The sequence below is a fragment of the Oryx dammah genome, unplaced genomic scaffold (assembly GCF_014754425.2).
Source record: "Oryx dammah isolate SB20612 unplaced genomic scaffold, SCBI_Odam_1.1 HiC_scaffold_14, whole genome shotgun sequence".
In the NCBI taxonomy this organism is placed as follows: domain Eukaryota; kingdom Metazoa; phylum Chordata; class Mammalia; order Artiodactyla; family Bovidae; genus Oryx; species Oryx dammah.
In genome coordinates, this window is record NW_024070198.1 from 45,956,735 (window position 1) to 45,979,170 (window position 22,436).

The 22,436-nt window shown below is 49.4% G+C and overlaps 1 protein-coding gene across 2 annotated transcripts in view; it reads left to right on the top strand.

The window, feature by feature from the left end:
* The window catches only part of PTPRE (protein tyrosine phosphatase receptor type E), a 179,376-nt gene that overhangs the window by 60,425 nt on the left and 96,515 nt on the right, over positions 1–22,436 (top strand). The window contains exon 2 of one of the 2 annotated variants that reach the window (XM_040254775.1): positions 12,761–12,783. The gene's annotated coding sequence lies outside the window, so the exon portion shown is untranslated. Of the gene's footprint in view, positions 1–12,760; positions 12,784–15,632; positions 16,388–22,436 lie in introns of those variants that run through there. The other variant, XM_040254776.1, reaches the window with a different exon arrangement.

Here is a 22,436-nt window from a genome sequence, read left to right on the forward strand (position 1 = left end):
TTAAAAATATTTGGTTGGAAGCGCCCTGTACAAGTAAGGCATTCCACAGTTGCCAGCTTCCTTTCCCTGGAGATAAGACGTGGTTGTAATTGTGCCTTAAATCCAGTCCTAAGCTTCCTGGCTGACATGGCAGAAAACGGAAACGCAATGGCTTGTATTGATTGTTCCAGTACGATTAAAAGAACGTCCTGGTTTTTCAGGAAACGTCAACACTTTCCTGGTGCTGGATTCTGTGAGGACTTTATTTTGAAAGCCGGAGTCATTCAGTTGAGCGTTTGCAACAGTAATTTCCCCTGCCCGCCCCTCCCCCTCCCGGAAGGTGGCGAAATCCCTTTCCTATCTCCGCAGCATGGATTAATCCCTTAACTTAAAAAAATTACAGACCTGAGGATGTTGTACTGAATTAAGGATGGAAAGCTAATACCTTGGCATCGGATTCAGTAAACTCTGGTTTTTTTTTTTTTTTTTTCATTTCTTTCGCCTTCTCTTTCTAGTGGAATCTTCTAAGGATAGCGTAAATGAAAGGTTATATAGTCTGGAGGGACAAGAGGAGCCCTGGGTTCACCCAGTGCTCTTGAGCCTTCCAAGGTCGCTGTGTGGGTGAGGAGGTGACATGCACACCCACGGCCACTGGTCCCGCGGCTTCGGCATCTGTAGAGAAGCCGATTGCGCTGGGATCTGTAGAATCTGGTTGGTCAGGACCAGACTGAGCGGCTGCCACGGTCCTCAGCGTTCACGGACATGCTGATGCCTACAGTGAGCTCCGCTGCCCAGGCTCAAGGGCCCCAGATCCAGGGTCAGGAGCCTTGCAGAAGGAAGCATGGATGTCTCCCCTCCCCTGCCTGGAAACACGAGAATTCATGTGCCTGCATCATAGCGGTTGAGTTGTTTTCTTTCTTTTCCCTAGAGGAACTTACGTACACACACACAGAATGGTGGGTAACCAAGGGGTTTCCCTGGCCCACAGTGGCCTGGGAGCCCGCCATACACTCTGGACTGGAGAATCAGAGATGAGGGGCTGGGAAAGCGGAGGCCATGGCACTGTGCGGATCCTGGGGATTGTCTTCCCAGGGCCTTCAGGGCACAGAGAGCACTGCAGCCCTCAAAGCCGGCCAAGCCAGGGAAGGGCAGAGTGGATCCTCTCACTGTAACTGCAGCTTTGCAGGTGAAAGGTCTGCATTCGCAGAACTGGCTGGAATCAGAGCTACGGGACTGGACTGCCCTCCTCCTGCCCTCCACCCTCCCAGGACCAGAGTTCCAATTCCTGTCCTGAGAGGCAGCTGCCCGTCCTCCCTGGCTGCTGCCTGGAGTCGGGGGTGGAGGGAAGGATGGGAGGATCCTCCCTCACCACTGTTGACAGCTCGTCTGTGGCACTGTTCTGTGTAGCCCAAAGCACCTCGTCAAACGCTTCAGCGTAGTGGAGTGCCTGCGTGCGTGCATGCGTGCTCAGTCATGTCTGACTCTTTGTGACCCCGTGGACTATAGCCCACCAGGCTCCTCTGTCTGCAGGATTTTCTAGGCAAGAATACTGGAGTGGGTTGCCATTTCCTGCTCCAGGACAACATAGTAGGCATTCAAGGAACAATTGGCTGGTCAACCAATTACATGTTGCAGTCACAGATGGAACGAGCCTACAGACTCCTATTTTTTTTAAATTATTATTCTAAACTCTGAAGCTTGAAAACGTAGACAATTTTTTTCAGTAATCCAACAGCATACAAAGTTCACTAACGTATTCTAAATTTTGCATTACAGCTGCATTCACAAATGAAATAACTTGATGTTTCCCTCAACATCAAGATTGAGAGAGTTTAGGTGGATAGTATTCCTACTCAAGTCATTTGCCAGTCATGTCTGACTCTTTGTGATCCCATGGACTGTAGCCCGCCGGGCTCCTCTGTCCATGGGATTCTCCAGGCAGAAATACTGCAGTGGGTTGCCATACCCTCCTCCAGGGGATCTTCCTGACCCAGGGATCAAACTCATGTCTCTGGCATCGCAGGCAGATTCTTTACCATTTGAGCTAACCTGGGAAGCCCCATGGGAGAAAGATCATTTCATTTTACTTACGAATGGTTAGTCATTTAAAAATAACCCATTCCCCAGGTGAAATTTACCTAGGGCCAGTAGTTGGATAGATTGGTTTCTATGCCATTAAAGTTGGTTGACACCGGGACTTCCCTGGTGGTCCAGGGGCTAAGAGTCCACGCTTCCAATGCAGGGGGGTGGCGGGTTCAATCCCTGGTCAGGGAACTAAATCCCACACGCTGCAACTAAGACCCAGAGCAGCCAAATAAATAATTTTTTAATGTACATAAAATAAAAGCAGGTGACACAGCGAAGTCACCTGGGGTCCTTATCCTGAATCGCATGTCCTGTCCTAACACCTGGCAGCACAGCCCCCATGTCCTGTGTCGCGTGCAGAGGCCCCGCCTCTGTGACACACGGAACTGAAGTGTTAGGGAGGGTCTTAACATGACCTGTGATGGGGCTTCGTTCCTCGTGAGCACCGCACCCTGATGCCCATGGCGGTCGCAGAGGCTGGCACGTTTGCACAGAGGGGCGCCCACATGTGCACAGGCTGCTGAGTCCACTGCTCAGGTGGGATCCGGCCCCAGGCGAGGGGTGAGGCAGCTTTGGGAACACGGCTCTTACAGTAACAGACTCGGGTGGAGAGTGAGGTTTGTCCCGAAACGGAGGGCTGTCACTCAGTCTCAGGGCTTCTGTTTCCTCCTCAGTCACGGGGAGGGCTGGCCTCGGTCTTCACTCTAGGGGGAGGCTTCAGGAAGAAGCTGCCTGCCTGGGGCTGGATACACAGTGGAGCCGCGTGTACACCGGCCCATGCGTGGCGGTCCCAGCCTTACTGTGCTCACAGTCATGGTGATTTCAGTTCTCTTGGATGGAAAAGACCCCTTAAGGCAAGTCCTGTCCAGTCCTGCCCTGAGTGTGTCTGTCTCACGAGGTGGTTCTCCGAGGCTCCTAGGAACCTGTGGTTTCCTGTTTAAAAATGGAAGGAGGTTTGTTACAAACTTGGCAGCCCTGGGGTGAGACCCCCAGCTCTCTGTTGGCCAAAGATGTGGGCAGCAGGGTGGGCACTTGCTCAGGCCAGTCCGGGGCACCTCCTGGGGTGGCCAGGGGATGCAGAGAGGGTCTGCTTGACTCCCTGAGGTCCTGCCACATTCAGGCCTGGCCTTGGACTCTGAACAGCTTCTGCAAACCCAACTCCCAGAGCTTTACCTTTTCAGAGACCAGCTCTGTGTTGATCAAGTGGAGCTGAATTTGCTCCTGAATCACTGACCTGAGTTCCTAACCTGAGGTTAGGCGGGCAGAGGGCTCTGTGGTGTCCTTGGCTGCAGTGCATCAGGTTGATGGTGGTTTTTAAGGAAGTGAGGGGGCCATGGCTGAGGAGGCTTCTCTGGCCAGCTGGGCCAGGATCCCTTTGTCAGCTGTGGTCCAGGGGGCCGCTCCTCGCATGCGGCCTGTCTCCCAGGAAGTGATTCCTGGCCCCGGGGAATCGAAGCACCAGGATTCCCGAACTTTCGGGGGTCTTCCTGCCCCAGGCTGGGGAGCATGAATCCAGCTGGGTTGGTCTCAGGCTTGACTTCTTTCTGACCTCGTAACCCCCCGCAGCTGGCTTCCAGGTCACTGTGCAGATTAGAGGGGCCCCTGCAGTAAGCGTGTACAGCCTTGAGGCTGGCAGGATATCAGCGCCCCTCTGACCCCTGTGCACATGGCCCCAGCCCACCGCCACCCCAGGGGGGCAGCAGGAACCCCCCAACCCCGTCCTGCGCTGCCCCTTACCTGGACCTCCCCCCTCACTTGCACATACAAGCTCCTTCTCACAATGCTATAGACGTCAGGTCTTCCTCTGAGGTCGTCCGGGATCTCCTGCCTGGAGACTGTGGAAGTACAGGGCGGATGAGAGGCCTGCCCAAGGTCGCCTAGCTGGGAAGGTCACCATGCCTCCCGTGTTGACAGGGGGCAGGGCCTGACTTGGGGCGCAAAGGCGCTGCTTCTCCCTCCCTCCCTCGGACTTGGACCTCAGGACAGACCACTGGCCACATGGGAGGCAGGGAGGGCCTTGGGGTCCGCATTCCACTTCCTGCTTCTGACATCACGACGTTTGCCCCAGTGCCCCAGTGCTCGGGAACGTACAGCTTGCCTGCAGAAGCAGCTCAGATCCATTCATTGGAGGATGATTCCCTGAGTCGTAAAGAAAGAAAACCATTTTCCTTGAGGATGATGGGTGCCCTGCCTCCCTGAGGAAGAGGAGGGCTGACCTTTCTAGGTAGACAAAACAGAATGCCAGTCAAACACGACACGTCTGTGGCAGTATGTTGTTGCCGGATGCGAGGCTACATATTTGTGTCATAATGCCGGTTTTGTTAGCAGATGAATGCCGCAGTGTTCTTAACGTGTGGAGGAGGGATTCATCACAAGTTCACAGGACTTCTTCTGTGGCGGGCCGGGGGGGAAATCGGGGCTTCTCCTCAGCGACAACGCATGTTGAGCCTGGAGACGTTTTTGTTAGAAGCTCAGTGATGGATGAATTCCCCCAAAGCTCACCTTTCATCATGAGCTCGCTGTCAGATGAAGACATTGAGCTTTTTCTCTTGAAGACAACACAGTGAACATGGGGGGTCGTCCCTTTCGCCGTGTTGGTTTAAAGCCAGCCTCTTCTCTGTGCGTTGTCCACAAATTCTTAATAACATAGTTAGTTTAGATGCTTCAGATCAGCCAGTTAAAGAGAGGGGAAACCATGAAGTGTTTGAGGGGTCTGGGGCAAAAAACTGGTTGATTCGTAGACCTTTTGGTTGTCTGGTTTACAGATTTTCAAAGACTTTCTTGGAAATACCTAACGGACTTCTCTGCTCTTGTTACCACGTTCCTGACAAAGGATCGTACCATTTCCAAAAGGTGCTCTCTCTTTCTTTAGACGTGGATGTCTGCTTTCAGAATCTTGGGGACATTGTGTGTCTGTGGGATTTGCACACACACCACTCCCTGGCGACTCTGAGACAAGCACCCCACCTCCAGGAGTGGCGAACGTCTACACGGGCGCCCAAGTCCAAGGTCACCTTGATTTCTTCCTCCCTTGCTTTCCTCTTCACATACATTCCCCAAGGCTGGTGGGCTCTGCTCCCTGGGTCTTTAAGTAGTCACCTCCCCGCAGCTCCCTCCCCACTGCCACTGACATCAGGAGTACCCCTCCACCCCTCACCTGGACCATCAGGGACTTGCCGTCCACACTCAGCTCAACCCCGCCTTTGTTAACTCCCTGCAGCTACCACAGTGACCTTGGAGGAGAGTAGAAAGGGACTCCAGGCTGGCAGACTTCTGCAGTCCACCCGTAGCTTCAGCCTAAATCCAAACCAATGCCTCTGCAGCTTCCCATGCCCCGCCTGCCTCACAGATCCAGATCCTTCTCAGTGACTCGGGTATCTACGGAGTTCAGTCCGGGGTCCTGTATGGGGTTAGTCTCTCAGTTATCAGCCCAGCATGGTAGGGATGTGTATCCTTATTTTGCAGGGGAGGAAACTAAGGCTCAAAAAGGGGAAGCGACTTGTTCTGAGGTCAAAGCCAGGATTCATATTATTTGCTACTTTTAGAATGCTCCACGAGCTACCCAGCTTCCTAGCCTCTGTTTGTGTCATCTGCCTGGGAATCTCATCCTCGAAGAAAGATACCTAACTTCAGCCCACGTGGCTTAGGGCTGCTACTGTCATCTCTCATAAGCCCCTGGACCCACCAGATCAGACCCTGCTTGCCCCAGTGTTTCAGTGACCTGTTGATCAGCCTGTCTCTGGACTCCTTTCTAGTAAACACCTGGAGCTTCCATCCACGTACTTTTTTTAAATCTCTAAATCCTCTGTGCTTGGCATGACCCTAGCATGTACGTAAACGCTTAATGAAGAGTCACGTCTGATTTAAAGCACTTACTCATTCTTCCAACCAGTATTTTCTGAATTTCTAGTATGTGCACAGAACTGTGTATGTAACAAAGAAGTTCGAGTTAGAGATAAAGGTTTTCTGTTCAGAAAGTAGCAAACTCACCACCGACTGTGGATTTGGGGTGAGTGTCTGCATCCTGCTTTTGTCAGCTGTGAACTGTAGACTGTACCCGCCCACATCACAGGGCAGGCGAGATGGCAGCCAGGGTGGCCGTATCTCCATCCACTGTCTCGGGCATCACGTTGATGTAACGATGGGGCTGGAGGAAGAAGATGCAGACAGAGGGTGAAGCAGAGAACAGCTGTGTGTCCCTGGGGCAGGAGGAAGAAGACCAAGGTAGCCTAATGGCTTCGATGAGAGGCCTTCAATGAGAGGGCAGGGCTTGAGCACCCCCTGGCAAGTCTGGGGGAGATGGGAGCTTTTTGGGTCGGGGAGCAGCATGAGGAAAGGGATGGTGTGGGGGAGATCTTGGTCTGTCTGGAGGGCAGTAAGACACACTTTCTCTGGGGAAGAGGCCTCTAGAAATTTCCACCCTGGACAATGTTGAGAGAAGCACATTGTGGCTTTTGGAGGGGGTTGCCGAAAGGGGAGCTTGGCATTAGAAGTAGGAGGCCTTAGCAGTAGGATGTAGACCCCCAAGTTGCAGAGTGTCCGGGGACCACTTCTGTGGCCTCTCCACGTCCTGAGATTCTTCCGGGGGAACTTCAGGCTCTGGGAAGCAATCCAGGGCAGGTGTTTCCCAACACCTTTGGCTCTTCTTACTGATGCCAATCTGATGGGCAGAAGCCTGTTGCCTTTATCATTAGCAATACTTATTACTATGTAATAATAAAATCGCATCTCTTTTTTTGTTCTAAACCGCTATATTTATTGGGATCTATTTTCAGAGTCCATTTTGTTCCGTTGATGTATTTCTTTCCTTTTTTAAAAACAAAAAAACCTTTTCTTTGGTTTTGGGATATAGCCAGTTAATAATGACGTGATAGTTTCAGGTGAACAGTGAAGAGACTCAGCCACACACATACCTGGATCCCTTCTCCCCCAAACGCATCTCTTAATACGAACCAGGTGGCACATTTTCCTTGTCCCTTTGCCAATTGTATATCATTGCTGGTAACTGACATTTTAAATAACAGCAACAATTGATATTTTTAAATTAAGAAATGCATGGTAGTTTCCTTTCATCCTGGGTCCACAGGAAGAATGATCCTCCTGAAGAATGAGTTAATGTGGTGGCCCACCCCTTGGAGAGCACGGCTTTGCCCCGGGTGTCTGCACCTTGCTGCCGTTTATGGTGGAGGCTAGGGTGATCACACACAGTCGGCGGCCTGCTCACAGGCCTCGAGCCACCTGGTGAGAAGTGAGGGCATTTCAAACTGACTCTCCAAGAAATAACACCTCCAAACACTGATTCAGTATTTAAATATTAGAGAGACATCATTTTCTCTGAGCTTTGCTGAACGTTCATTAGACCAAGAAAAACATCTCTTTGATCATGGCCTAGACAGACGTGAAGAGCGGAAACTGGAAGCTGTTTGTACTTCTGAAAGTGGAGTCTTGGGCTTACCAATTTGTATAGTTTCCTCATCCAAAGAGGGAACGCCCAACTGTGGGGTAATTAGAGATATGTGCGTTTGGGGGGCAGGGGATTGTGCCTCAGAAAACACTCTTGGAAAGCAGGCATGGATCTTCTTCTGAGCAGCTGCCCATGGATAATTGTTAGAAGTTGCCAAATATTTATAAGGCCAGCTTGTCCATCATAGAGTGACAGGACGGGAGCTTGAGAAAATGGATTCTTTTTTCAGCCTTGGCAACGTCGGTTTAGGGACCCTCCTCTCCCTTCTGCAGGGTGGGCAGAAGAAGAGTCTACCAAACTGCTCATCGTTCAGGGAGGTTACTTCCCCTGTTCAGCAGCAACTTCCGGCCTTCCTTTCGTGCATTAGAAAATAAAGAAACTCACAGCTTCGCTGATGCCAGGAAGGTAAACAAGGAAGCTGTGAGACTCGGCAGAGTTATGAGATCAGCCAGGATCTGCGGCAGATGATTCAGAGGCGTCTCTCTACTCTCCTGTCCTTTGAATCAGCACCAGGAAGCAGGGTGAGCTCTGCCCTGGACACGATGCTAAAACAGCAATGGGTCATTTGGGGGGGGGGTTCCTCCATTTCCACTGCCTTTGGTGGATGCCATGGGGTCTCAGTTGCTTTCCCAGGTGTAGGGATCTTCCCGGGGGACCCCATCCACATTAACAGTCCTGGTCGTGGTGCTGGAGTGTCACCGTGACTGAGGATAATTGACACTTGGTGCTCTTGCAAGGGCTGTGACCAACACTTTGGGACCAGATGATGTTCTGGGGGACACAGAGCCCAAGAGAACACCGCCAGGATGGAGGCCCTTCACTCTAGGGTCTGATCATTCCTGGAAGGTGACCTCAAGGCCAGAGTTTAAGGTATCTAATCGCCTGTGTTAGATTTTTATTTGTGTGCCCTTGTTTTATAACATTTTAACCCATCACTAAAAGTTCACATTTTAGATATGCTGTACATGTAGAAATACATATATATAAATTTAAAAATAAAATGCAAATATACATCCAAATTTTTAAACGTACATCCAATTTTTAAAAATGCCACCACCAATTTAAAAGAAAAACGTGTCAATACTGCCAATTTAAAAGGAAAACTTGTCGATACACCCTCAGCAACATACAGTCTAACCACTGGAATGTGTACGATGCTTCAGGCCCAGGGAAAGGATGTTTCACTTCTGTCTGAGCTTGGAAAGGCTGCCCAGCTCAGAGCTTGACAAGTCAGAATAATCTTGTTTGCCTTGAATGGAGCAGCCCAGTGGTTCTGTTTTCCTTTCTTCTGAGCGAGGTCTGGATGCACAGTGACGTCACTGGGTCTTTCCATATCTTGTGAGCGATCGGGACCAGCCCTGTGGCCGGGTCACTTCCCGGAGGAGTGCCCGCCCGCCTGACCTTGGCTGCCCTCCCTGCCCCCCTTGGTGGACTTCCCCTGTTCCACAGTCTCGCTCAGTGCAGCCTCTTTCCCAGGCTTCTAGCTAGCCACATCCCCCTGCCTCTGCTCTCTGAAGCCGAGCGGCTGGCCCTGTCCATCCTGGGGACAGACTTCCACACATGTGTGGTCAGAAGCCCAGGCTTCTGTGAGCCCAGCCTCTCCCATAGAACTGCTTTTCCCCACAGGAAGTGTGTGGCCAGCCTGGGCGTTTCTAGATCTTTCCGGCCCTTAGACCGCAGTGGAACTCCTTCTAGAGTTAGAAGAGGCTTTAAGGAATCCTCCAGTATCCCTGTCACCCTGGACAAAAAGTCTTCTGTGGGTCCTTCTCCTGGCAGGCGGCACCCCAGACACTAGGAATGTAAAGAAAAGAAAGGTGGTCCTGGAGAAGTGACAACTTCTGGTGGGGATGGGGGATGGAGATGAGAAAGGAAAACACAAGCCAACCAGGGGAAGCCACAGTGTAGGCTGCCTTCCCCTGGGCAGCCAGCCAAGAGTGGTCCCAGCATCTCTGCCGTTAGCCCCCCTGCTTCCCTGTTCTGGGTGACACAGGTCAGAGAGCTCGCCGAGCCTCAGTCTTCTTATCCTTAAAATGGGACTCCTCTTGCTCTTGCGATTGGCTGTTGGCTGTGGGTGCTGCAAACAGGCACTGAGGCACTCAACGGGCTCAGTGAAGCGGCAGCTTCTCTCTCTCCTCTTTTGGAGAATCAGGAGGACCAGGAGCCCATCCAGCTGTGGTACGGTGCCCTGTAAGCTCCCCAGGGACAACGCCCTTCCGAGAGGAGTGGGTTTGTCCACGGGACCAGCTTCCCCTACCCTCACTTTATAATGTGCTTATTTCACCTTTTCAGATCTTGGGCCACTGTGACAGTAGGCGTCTGCAGAAGGGTCTTGGGCTAAAGGAAGTGTTTGTGTGATGAAAGCTGACTTCAGAGGATATTCTGGTTGCTGGGGTTTTGCTCTAATTCTGTCCTTCAGTGAAGCTGGTAGTTGTGGTTTCAAGCGAGCATGTGTGAGCCCCGAGCCAGCATAATGTGTGATCTCTTTGTAGTGCCCACTGTTTCGTGTATTTTGGCTCTGTTTAAAAAAAATTTGCTTCAAAGTTTAATTCAAAATGATTAATAATCGGGCTCGTTTATTAGGATGTAGTCCATCGTACTTTCTCATTTCCTTAACCATCCGCGGACACCCTGCCCACTTGGTTCTACACCCAGCTGGCCTTTTGGTCTTGTGGTTGTTCTTTCAGCTTGATTCAAGGCTGCAGGCCTGCTTCTGTACATCTTGGGGTTTTGTTTTACATTAAGATGATTCAGCGTTGTTTTGGAAGAGAGTTGTGAGGATTTCTATGAATCCTCCTGATATATTAAGGGTACCTGGGACCCCTGGCCTCTCCCCATACTTGGCCCCAGACAAAGACCAGAAGTTACTCTTTCTAGCATCTTCCCAAGATCTTTTGCAGGATTGGAAGAAGTGGGCTCTTGTAATAAGTTATTTCTATAAAAAAGTTGTTTCTGTGCCCCCGATGATTCCCCCTCACCCAACACTTAATGCCCACTTGTCTTTCCCCCCGTGTACTTTGTGTGCTTCTAGGCTCCTTTGCACTCTGGGAACTCTGTCACTTTAAACAGGTTGGATTACACACTAACAGACTGGGTCTCCATTGCTTCTTTGTAGATTTGTAGAATTTTCTATGTACATGATCTTGTCATCTGAGCATAAAGTCTTATTATTCCATTCCAACTTCTATGTATTTTTCTTCCTTGCCTTATCACACTGACTGGGACTTCCGAGACAATATTAAATGTGAGTGAGAGAGTGGACACCCTTGCCTCTGTCTCAGTTTTAGGGGGAAGCGTTCAGTCTTCCATCATTACCAATAAGTACATGCGAGATTGGGCTTCCCAGGTGGCGCAGTGGTGAAGAATCTGCCTGCCAGTACAAGAGATGCAAGAGACCCAGGTTCGACCCTTGGGTTAGAGATCCCCTGGAGCAGGAAATGGCAGTCCCAGTCCGCTCCAGGATTCTTGCCAGGAAAATTCCATGAACAGAGGGGCCTGATGGGGCACAGTCCTTGGGGCCGCAGAAGAGTCGGACTCAACCGAGCAACTAAGCACACACACACATCTGCAGACACAGATGCAAGATTCCTCAATATTAGAATTATTTCTTCTGCTGCTTTGGCTTCAAACATCCTTCCCAGGTCAACTTTTCAATTAGTGCAACAACTTGTTATCAGTGTAATTGGTTTAACACATCTAGCCTGGCCATGGCTAAGATAAGTAGTCTATTTTGGTGGAAAATGCCACGTACTGTGTTTGCTGTTTAAACAATAGTGACATCAAAGCATGATTCCACTGTCCATCAGGGCAGAAAGGTGATGACAACAGGGTGAGGTCTCCAGCCATTGGGAGATGCACGCTCCCAGCCCTGGCACGAGGCTGCCTTCCTGGCCACTCACACAAGATCCTAGCACACGGTCGTGTTGTTCGGCTGAGCAGAATGGATAAACAGAAGGTGGTCTGTCCACATAATGGAATGGTAGCCTTCTGTAGAGGGGAGTCAGAACTAGTACAGGCCATGGCATGGATGAATCTCAGAAGCGTACTCCGTGAAAGCAGCCAGTTGCTGTTGGACCCTGTTTATATGAATTTTCTAGAATTGGCAGATCCATATCGGAAAACAGGTTAGTGGTTGCCTGGGCCAATAGGTTGGGAGAGGGCGGGCGGGGGGCGGAATTAGGAGCTAATGGGTAGGGGACTTCCTCTGGGATGATGAAGTGTGCTCCAGGTAGATGGTGAGGAAGATGGTGAAACAGGCTGTGCTGCGTGGGTGCATGCGAGGATTCACCGGGACTATTCGGGTGTCGTGTCTGGGCTCTGTTGCTCAGTCGTGTCCGACTCTTTGCAACCCCATGGACGGTAGCTCGCCAGGCTCCTCTGTGCATGAGATTCTCTAGGCAAGAATACTGGAGTGGGTTGCCATTTTCTCCTCCAGGGGAGCTTCCCGGGATCAAACCCGCATCTTCTGCGTCTCCTGCATCGGCAGGTGGATTCTTCACCACTGCACCACCTGGGAAGCCTGTGATTGTGCTAAATGCTGCTGAATTGTATATTTTAATCGGGTGGGCTTTATGGGATGTAAATGATATCTCAGTAGAGTTGTTGAATACCAACAGAGCATGAGCACTAGATGAATGGTGAGTGAGCTGGATACTGACTGAGCTGGAAAAGTGGGGTGCAGGGAGGTGTCCCCAGCGGGCTTGAAGAGGCTGTCTGTGGAGAGACGGGCTGATGGGGTGGCTCGGGAGGAAGGGACACTGTTGGTCACAGAAGGAGCCCCTGACAGATGGAGCCCTCAGGGGCCAGAGGCCAACACTTCAGGTCCAGGGTGCCCCCTCCCTGGTCAGCCATCAGTGGACAAGCAGAGACTACAGGAGCGCTCAGGGCAAGATGCTTTTGAAAGCTGATATTTGTGGGGGGAAAGGTGTTATTATTGTCGAGACTAAAAGGTGTCAGTGTGTGTGTGTTAGTCACTCAGTCGTGTCCGACTCTTTGCGACCCCGTGGACTGTAGCCCATCAGGCTCCTCTGTCCATGGGTTCTCCAGGCAAGGATACTGGAGTGGGTAGCCATCCCCTTCTCCAGAGGACCTTCTTGACCCAGGAATTGAACCCGGGTCTCCTGAAGCTCCCAGATCATGAGGGGAAAATGAGCACATTCCACTAGTGCTGTGGAGAAAGCAGTGGCCAAAACAACCAGAAAACTGACCCTCTCTTTTTTTCTCTTTCTTTTTCAGACTATAGCCCTCGTTTTCCCTTGGTGAGTACAAAACTTTTCAAAGATTCTCTCTGGTGTGTAGTTAACTAGTGGGGAAAAAAATGTGTTGGCTTTCATTGTTAGAGAAGCTTTGTCTTCTAGAGAAAGAAGGCCATGCGATCAGCATGTTACATTTGAATTTTATGCCTTAACTGGCTTGAGCAGGCCCATATCACACTTTTGGTTATATAATTTTTTTTTTTTTGATTTTTCGAATCTGGCTCAGCTGCTCAGAGCCCTGAAATGCATTGTTGAGAACACAGTGTCCACAAGCTTTCCCTCACTGGCTTGTCCTCAGTGAAAAGGGCCTTGTCTTATCTCAGTGACACACATTTGGGGACTGTTGGGAGCACAGGGTACATAATTGCTTTGATGGTAATTGCTTCTTAAATTGATCTGCTGTGGGGAAAACTGCTGAAGAGGAGCTTTTCTGGATTGCACTTTTAGTAAAATAAATAAATAAATAAAAAACAGTGTTGGCGTTCCATCAGTTTTTGCCTTTTGAGGCAATATGCTACAGCCTCCAGGTCCTGGTACTTAGGAAAAGAAATACCATCACTTTTTCTGTGTTCACTTCATCCACTTACTGCGGTCAGGTTTCCTAAGGAAACTGAGGGAAGACCATCTAAGAGCTTTTGAAGTGGCTGCAGCCTATGGGCAGGTAACATTTGTTCGGCCCTCCTGTGTGCGTGCCTTTCGTGAGTGAACCGGGATGGGGGCAGTTGCCTTTCTCAAATGTATCACCTTGTTTGAAAACCCTTGACTCTGTTCAGAATTATTCTAAGGCCGAGGGGTCAACTCTTTGGCCCCCTTTTTTCAAGGCTGTGCCTTTCATGCTTGTGGTTATTCCTGGTATGATCAAGGACATTCTGGTCATGTGGACTGTTTCTGCCTATCTCGAAAAATGCTAAATATAGTCAATGATTTATCAAGACAAAGAAGAGGAAAACTTCCGTTTCCTACCTACTCAACTCATTCTGTTTTCCATGTTCTTTGTCCTGTAATTATTGGATGTGGATGGTTCTGAGTGGCACGCTTTCCTCAGGCAAATGTCCATGGGAGGAATCAAAGAGAAGGGTCATTACTGGAACAATATTAGTGGGATGGAGACTTAATTATAGGAAGTCCGCCATCCCTTCTTGTCTTAGGATCCCAAGTGAGAGGTACTCTTCATTCAAATGGGCTGGCAAGGATGTTAAACCTGCTGCCGATGAAAAGCTGCGGGTCCCGACCGTGCTGGGATGAAATGTGGGAGGACGGGCCCCCAGACTCATCTCCTTCGCAAACTAGGTGCGGATTGTGATGTATTAGACATGGCCAACCTTTGCCTCCCTTGGCTTTTGTCTCAGCATCAGCCCATCTACACTAGTTGCCACAGATGCTCGCCCGAGCGTTTCCTGCCCTTTCGTCTGGTCGACCTGCTGCCGGGCCATGCCTGGGTCAGCCTGGCTCTCAGTTGAGTGAGCCCATGACTTGGGAGCCCCTAGCTCCCACCGTCTCAAACCAGTTGCAGAATTGGAAGTTCCTCCCCCGAAAGCTGCTGGGTGTCTGTGCAGGAGGCCGACTTCTGACCTCGGTCTCCACCAGGGGCACTTGGCAGCCAAAGCTTCGGGCAGCATCTCCTCCCCCTGGTCCCAGCCTCCTTTTCAGCAGGAAGGTAGAGTTGTTCTCAGGGCGCTGAGTCCTTAGACTAAGACTGCTTCTGATTTCTAGAATCTTTCTCTTCGGTGTGAGGGAAGTCTGTTGGAAGTGTGAACTTACCTACCTACCACAGCTACCTTATTGCTGCCTTTGTTTAGAATCATAGGTCTCTTAGCCTGTGGCAAATTCATTGCTAAACTATTGAGAGCTTCTCTTCCAGAGCTTCAGGGTTTCAATTAATAGAAAGGAATTTATTTTTAATTCGTGAGGTTGGACACTTGCCTTTTTGAGTCATTTAGAGCTAAATAAATAGGTCACCTTGGTTGGAGGCCAAGGCCGCTTGAGGTTGGAGACCATCCCAGGCCAGTGGCCCCAGAGGAGTGAACTTGCCAACCTCGTTCTTATCTGGAAGCAATTCCCAGGATTCTTGTGACTTTAAGTGAAATGACCCCAAGAATAAGTGTTTAATAAAATTGTTTTTGTTCCTGGTGGCTCAGAGGTAAAGAAACCAATAAATAAATCAAACTATTAAAAAAAATAATGAAGGCATGCAACAAGGTAGTGATATATTTGTTGTACTTTAATGGATATCGAAAATCATTTCCTTGTCTAGCAATAACATGATTTTTTCATTAAAAAAAAGACACCGGCTTAATATTTGACTTTTTTTTTTTTAAAAAAAGGTCAATTTTAAACTGGATTAAGAGGAGTCTTTTTAGTACAACCACCCATTCTCATATTTTCTTCTTTTTTCAATATTTAAAAATAGATTTGGGAAATAATAATTGTAGTTCATATCGATCAAAAATGACCAAAGTTCCCTCAATTGGAGAATACTTGCAACTCTGAGGATCTCAGTTGCTTAGTGTTTTAAAAAAATGTAGTGGAATTTCAGAATTAAGAACATACAGAAGATACACAATCAAGGTTTAAATATTTTCTCCAGCTCTTTGAGGTCTTGTTAAATACATTATTATACCAAACGGTGTCCACCAGTAAGTAAAACTAAACGATAATGCAGCTTGGTGATTTCACTGTGGTTCATGGAAATAACCCAGGAATAAAAGAAAACTTGAAGTGTTAATTATAAGTAACAGTGAATTTAATTTTAAAATTCACTTAGAATATCCATTCACTAGCCTCGTCCTCTGTAAGGCTCTGTGCTTCCAACTCTATCAGTTTCAATACACATGATTGTCCTCTGCCAAGCCATTTTTTCTCCCTGGCTGTTGATTTAAACAGCCACCATGGTAGAAAGGAAAGGAATGAAGAGTCTGATGGTTTTCAAATCACAGGCAGGGGCTTGCTCTCCCGGGGCAGGGGGGCCACCCCAAGCGTGCCTTCCGCCCATCTCGGGTTGCAGTTCCACTGGCAGAACGGGTGCTGTGTGGCCTGTGCCGCTTTCCAAGTCTACAGGAAGACGAGCAAAGCATCGTGTGCAGGGCACGGGAGATTTGAAAACTTCCCTAGAGATCCGATTCCTATTTCCTTCATTTGCCATGTCCTGGGGGTTTTATCAACACGCGTGGACTGTCCTGTCCAGGCAAAATGTGTTTCTCCCAACAACGAAGCTGTTCCTTTCCCGCAGACGAGAGTAGAAGCTGACAACCAGTTGGAACAATGCCTTTGGATCTGATGGTGACAAACGCATTAATCCCTCGCTTATTTCCATTTCCATTTCCCAGCCCCAGGAAAGTTTCAACATTCTTCCAAGAAGTGCCTCCTGAAAGCGTCTGCTAGGTATTCATTTGTCATATAGCAAAGGCAGGGATATTGAGCTGTCAGAGTTTCCGCTTAGGGAAAACAGGAACACAGATCTGCTATATAAATGCACTTCTCATCTCTGAGCTCCCAGCAGACCCAGCTCAGAGCTGGAATTCTTCTAGAAATCCTTTCCAGCTGGCAGGAAGACATGGATTCTGTCAGGCCAGGATGGGTGCCCAGCATCGTCCTCGTGGGACACGAGGTAAAGGGAAACCAAAGGGCAGCCTTATCCCCGGGGAATCATGCTGTGTTTTATATTTATGTGATATTTTGTATTTATGTGATATTTTATGTTTATGTGACATTTTTCTGTAACATCTGACGGAAAAACCCAAGTGAAGTTTTTGGCCACCCTAATCATTCCTAAGGTATTTAAAAACTGGCCTAAAGAATATTATCAGGAAGCATCCATTAAATGAAACATTAGCAAGCCCTTGGGTTAGCTCTGTGCCGCCCTGGGCAGGAACCGATGCTTCAGGAAACTGTTTTAGCGGCGCCCTGTTGGGTTCTTGGCCAAGTGGTGCGTGGGGATGGTCCAGAGAGCGGTCTGCTTGGGGGCTGGGAGGAAGTCACGTGAAGCTCACTTTGTAGGAAAACAATCCCCAACCATCACTGGGGCCCTGGGCTGCCTGGATGACACATCAAAATCCTATCCGTTTTAAGTCAGACATTTTCTATTTTTATAGTCAAAACCACCCTTTTCATTTCCCTTAACAACTAGATTTGTGAAGTGGCATTTTAGTTACCAATGGCATGCTGAGAAAGCGGGCCATGCCTGGGTGGTTGAGCAGCAAGCAGGTCTCCCGGGAGCTGGTGTGTGGGCTCACGAGGCAGGGCTGACCGTCTGGGGACAAGCTTGTCCTGTCCGTGTGGCAGATGTTGCAGGGACAGATGGCATAGTCAACTGTAGATCTGTGCCCATTGCCTGGCGAGAGGCAGCGTTGACGCTGGGGGGAGGGAGGATAAGACATTTATGAAACCATTGGGGGCGTGACTTACAGAGAACGTTCTCAGACCCATTGAGCTGCGGAGTCAGGAAGGAGTCCTGGGGTCCCATGGAAGGACCATGGACAAGTCTCCACTGGACACAGGGCCTCACCCCCAGCTGCAGCCCCATCCTGGGTGGCAGGGGCGGTGTGTGGCGGGGGGCGGCCCTGTGTGAACTGGGTCATGCGGGCCCCGTGAGAGTCTGTGCATTCTTTCCAAAATTGCCGATTGGAAGTGACTTTTTTAAAGACTCCTTCTTACGACGCAGAGTTTGCTATCAACTATTTAAAATGTTGGAAAAGGAAAGATCCCCGTGGAATTGCTGAACCAAAATGCGTCACATAATAGATTCTCTGAGTAGCTTTTCTCCTTGTTTTGAACTGAAATGAACATAAACCAAAGCCAGAACTTGGATTTGTGTTATTTCGTGATGGGGGCCGATGGCATTCTAACAACATTTTAAAAATACATGTTGATGGTATTTAACTGATTTCAGATGACTCTCCCAAGATAGATCTGCTGTCAGAAATGGTGCTGATTTTGTGTTCAGGTGTTAGATATGTATACATATTTTTAAAGCTACCGTGTTGCTGTTGAGAAGTTAATTTTTTGTTAAACATCATGTTGTTGGAAATTAACATTCCCCGAAACAGGACTTGATCTCTTTCCTGTTTTGCCAGATAATGTAAATGGCTTATCCTGAGAAGTGAGCAGCACTGACAGCTCACGCACACACGGGGCAGTGAACAGCTTGCAAAGCAAGCTCCTTGAGCCTCGCGACACCTGGAGTCAGGCTAGGGGTGCATTCTCCCTTCTGCAAGAAAGATGAGAAAGCACACTTGGGGGGCTGTGGAGAGGTGGGTGGGGAGGGGGCGCACAAGTCCCCGTGTCCCCTGCACAGAGCCCAGGCTCCTTTCACACCTGGAAACCAATCAGCTCTCAACATCTTCTCCAAAGGTGAGGGGCAGACCTGTTGAAATGGAAATCACGCTTTTATGGAAAATGTGATTTGACTGTTATGAAAGTAATAGAGTTCATTAGTAACTAGGACTATATCCCATGGATTCTGCAAACAGATTTCTGGTAGATAATTCTATTTGGGAACAGTTTTATGATCGCCTAAGTTGATCTTGGCCAGGGTTCCAAAATGTTTCCACATGTTATCTGCTGACTGAATCCAGTTTTCTAATCTCTTCCAACACTCTTGCCAGGCTTCCTTTCTCTGTGGCCAATAGCCTGTCCATTCACCCGCTTGGCGTTTATCAGGTGTCTCCTGCAGGCTCATGACTGTGCCAGACCTTGAAAAAACACAGTGGTAGATCCTCATTCTGATTTCAGGAAATACTGCCTGTAAGGTCTCTATTAGAGTCCTTTCTTTAGCAATTCTGAGTGTGTGTTCTGCGCAGTAGCCCAAACAAGGAGTGGACAGAAATAGAGTTTAGCTGGAGAAAGCTGAATGAATTAGACGTGTCCCTTCATGTCTGAGTCACACCTTCTTTGTCTAAAAAGCAGAGAGTCTGGTGAGGATTTTTTTAAAGGCCCCTTCATGACAGAAAGGTCTGTGCTCAGGGGTGTTTCTCTCTGGATTTTGTGTTAACAGCAGAAATGCCCCTCAGGTAACCACTGCTGTGTGTCCTCCGTATCCGGGGCCTATCGCCTTCCATTCCAGGATGAAATTTGTCAGTGTTTTATAATCTTCCCTTTGGAAAGCAAGTGTCTATTTTGGTGCTTTCTTGCCCCTGCCCTTTTATTTGTATTAGCTCTCCCACTGTCCCCCAGAAGAAGTGGGAACCTATAAAAGAGCATTTGGCTCCCAGAAAACAATTTTGGAAAAGCAATCTTCTTTCTGTGATGTTGTTCACATACATACAGGAAAGAAAAGTTGGAAACTGTGGGTTTTGATTTCAAAACTTAAGCATTAGTTAATAACACAAGGGTCCCTTTTCCACTGTTTTGCAGTCCATCCCAGCAAAGGGTTCTGGGGGCCTGCGATGGGGTCTCTTTCATGAGAAGTGATGGGCAAGGAGGGCGAGTTGCTCAGCCTCCTCGGATGCCATGGAAACGCCAGTGCCACTCTGCTCCCCTCTTGTGATGGCTCTCCAAAGAAATAAATAAAACCAGGCTGGAAGCGTGTGCTGCTGAGATGAAGCTGGAGATCTCAAGTGCACACAATGTGAGCAAGATAAGATTCAGAGGCATCATGATTTCCAGGACCTGCTTTTGGCTTCCTTCCAATGTGAAGCCAACACCGACATTCTGTGGTGCTGTTTCCCGCCGTGGGTGGATTTATTTAATTTTTCATGAGTGATTCACTACCCGTGGCTGTGTGTTTTCCTCCTGTGCAGCTGAGGATTAAGTCATGTTTCCTTTTAAAAATTATTTTTGATAGAACCTGAGTCATGTGGGTTTGGGGCAAGGGGACAGAGGAGCATCACTAAGACGAGGCGCTCAGCCTCCGCCGGCTCGTACGAAAGGGCAGTGATGTCACCCTGCGACTGTGACGCTCTCCACTGGAGGGGACAGTGCTTTATCAAACAGCCAAAAACATCTCTCTCTGTAACAGTGCTTTTGTAAGTTGTGTAATTTTTTAAGCTTTTTTTTTCCCACTCCACTTGCAATGCCACGTGGTAGGGTTCCCCTGGTGGCTCAGTCGGTAAAGAATCCACTTACAATGCGAGAGACCTGGGTTCGAACTCTGGGTCAGGAAGATCCCCTGGAGAAGGGAATGGCAACCCACTCCAGTATTCTTGCCTGGAGAATCTCAGGGACAGAGGAGCCTGGCAGGCTACAATCCTTGAGGTCACAAAGAGTCAGACACGACTGAGCGCCTTTCACTTCACTTCAAGTTTCCCTAACAGAAAGCCCAGTAAGAGAGTTAGTGTCCGTGCAGGTTCACAGGCCTCCCCAAATGGCCTCTGTCCGCCCAGCTGGGGTCTGGTGACCCCTGGTGTCCATCATCTTAAGTGACAGGAGCTCCAGGATCGACTTGGGGACAGAGCTGTTCTGTTCCCATCTCGGGCTCACTGCCAGACTGCTTCCACTCAGAGGTAGCTCAGCCCGGCTCCTTGAGATGAGTGGGGAGTGAAGACCATCTGTCTTCACCTTGATGCACTCCTGCCAGGGCCAAGCAGAGAGCAAGGAGCCTCCAGGGAGGCAGTCCAGGCACCTGCCCTGCACCCAGGGCACCCGGCATCAATTTCCATGGCACTGCCTGAGAAGATGGGTGAGCACCGGGATGGCACATGCCGGGACCAGGAAGGTCCAGAGGCAGCAGGAGATGGTACCAATCAGAGAAGAACAATAAAGGGAGATGGTGTGCCATGGGAAGGCAGCTGGGCAGCCCTGTGAAGTGAGTTCGATCAAATAACACTACCTGCAAAGGAGCAGAGGAGGGGCCCACCTAGGGGGTCAGGAGGCTCCCTGCTTTCTCCCAACTGCCTGGGTGGCTTTAGTCAAGTGGCCCACCTCCTTAACCACCCACCTCTGCAAGGCTCCAGGATTCTGTCCATCTGAGATGGGACTGTGGAAGCAATAGAATAGTTCTCTTGCTGTTGTTTAGCCGCTAAGTCATGCCTTTTGTGACCCCCATAGACTGCAGCCCACCAGGCTCCTCTGTCCATGGGATTTCCCAGGCAAGAATACTAGAGTGGGTTGCCATTTCCTTCTCCAGGGGATCCTCCCGACCCAGGGATCGAACCCACAGCTCCTGCATTGGCAGGCGGATTCTTTACCACTGAGCCACCAGGGAATATCCTAGAAAAGTTCTAGCACAACATGAATAGCCAAAAAGTCATCTGTGTTCCTAGTGAGGATGCTGGAAAGTGCACGAGGCCGTTGCTTTTCTATGGGGAAGATCTGCTTCTAGCCAGCATCCTAGGCCCAGGTTCAGGGCTTCCCCCAGCTATTTCCCTGCACAGGAGACACACCTTCATCAGGGTGGCTGCTCCCAGGCCTGGTAAAGCTCAGGAAGAACCAGCTGCCCTGAGGGCCAAACTGCAGGCCTGCAGCGGGCGCCTCCCCCTCTCTCCATAAGCAGATGCACTGCTGTCAGACATCTAGGTAGTGCTCCAGACATCCCCATTCCATGCTGGAAATCCAGATATCATGTCGGAAATCCAGAACCTCGCCAGGATGCACCACATCTGGGCATTTGAAAACAGATGGGAGTCTTCATTCTTCATCAGACTATGGCTGTGGTTGAGCCCTTTCTGAAACTCAGTTTGAAAGTGAACGTGTTAGTCATTCAGTCGTGTCTGACTCTTTGCGACCCCTTGGACTGTAGCCCACCAGGCTCCTCTGTCCATGGGTTCTCCAGGCAAGAATACTGGAGTGGGTTGCCATGCTTTTCTCCAGGGGATCTTCCTGACCCAGGGATTGAACCCAATTCTCCTGCCTTGTGGGCAGATTCTTGACCATCTGAGCTTTAAAGATTAAAGAAATAATAATAACTTTTACTTCAGCTGGGTTGTAACTCATAAAAATGTGTCTGTTGTATATATCACAGTATCCCTGGGGAATTTGAAAAAAAAAAAAAGTTGAAATTGCACCAAATCACAGAACCCAGTGGGCCTGACTGAGGGTGAGCAGACGACTGAGACAATGATTCCCTGAAATTTCTCCACCAGATTCTGGGAAAGATGGAAAACCGTGTCAGCAGTGCCTCAGCAGTCCTGGCCGGTGCCTCCAAAAATCCATAGGAAAGGGTTTTTCCTTCAGGGGCAGGGTCTAAAGAGAATGAAATGCTAATCTTGAGGAATGAAAAACCAAACTCAGAGAATGGTCTGACGGTATAGAGCTGTCTCTTCAGCTAGAGAAAATGCATATTTTTAAAAATGCCTGTTTTCTACTTTTCCCCATGATTTATGTAATGCGGGACACAAAACAGGAAGCTAACGCTTGACTGGGCCCTTGAAGAGGCACAGAAAACAGTGGGTCTGCCCCAGGGCTGGCCAGGCCACGTGGGGGCGTGTCATCTTCTGGAGGACCCAGAATGTCCCAATCCGAATCTCCCGTGGCGGCCTCGTGGGCCTCTGTGTACCATGGATGAGAGCACAAATGAATGACTGTCTGAGGGAGACTCGGGAGACGACCAGGTAGCAGAAAGAAAACCGCATTCTGCGTTCGCCGCAGTGCCTGGGGCGGCACTTAGCAAGACCAGGGTCTGCTACACAAGATGCCCGATTGCTTGTTCAAAAAGCAGGAAAAGAGCTTTTCCTTCTGTGGCCTCTCTGCAGACCTGCCAGAGTGGTTCCTACCTCCCATTT